A 469-nucleotide genomic window follows, 5' to 3' on the forward strand; every position below is an offset into this window, starting at 1 on the left:
TAGCGTCTAATGCTCTCGACTAAATACTGTAAGTGTACATGGCAGGGGGTTGGGTGGGGGCGGGAGCGAGTGCGTCCGCCCGTCCCCTTTGCGATGGCCCGGACGCAGGTGCTGGACAGGCGCCAGCACGCCCGGACCCAGCCGCACTCGCTCTTCCATTCGCCTTCGCTGGGCAGCCCAGGCCATGAAAACACCACCACGTGGCCTGCAGCCTGTGCGTCATGCGCCTTAGACCAATAGCAAGTCGTGTCATGGAACAAGGGGCGGGTGCCCGGCAGGGTGGTGCCTCCCACAGCCGCGGCGGATTGGCCAACTTGGAGTGTACAGGCCCTCCCCCGGTCTTGGCTCGTGACCAATAGTAGTCGGCGGCAGGGGTCCCGCCCTGTCAGCTGCTCCGCGCCTCGGGACCCGCTGGAGGGACGGGAGGGGCGTGGCATAGCACACACGGGGCGCGGGTCGGGACGTGGCT

Source organism: Tupaia chinensis, unplaced genomic scaffold, assembly GCF_000334495.1.
Source record: "Tupaia chinensis unplaced genomic scaffold, TupChi_1.0 Scaffold000187_1, whole genome shotgun sequence".
Lineage (NCBI taxonomy): Eukaryota > Metazoa > Chordata > Mammalia > Scandentia > Tupaiidae > Tupaia > Tupaia belangeri.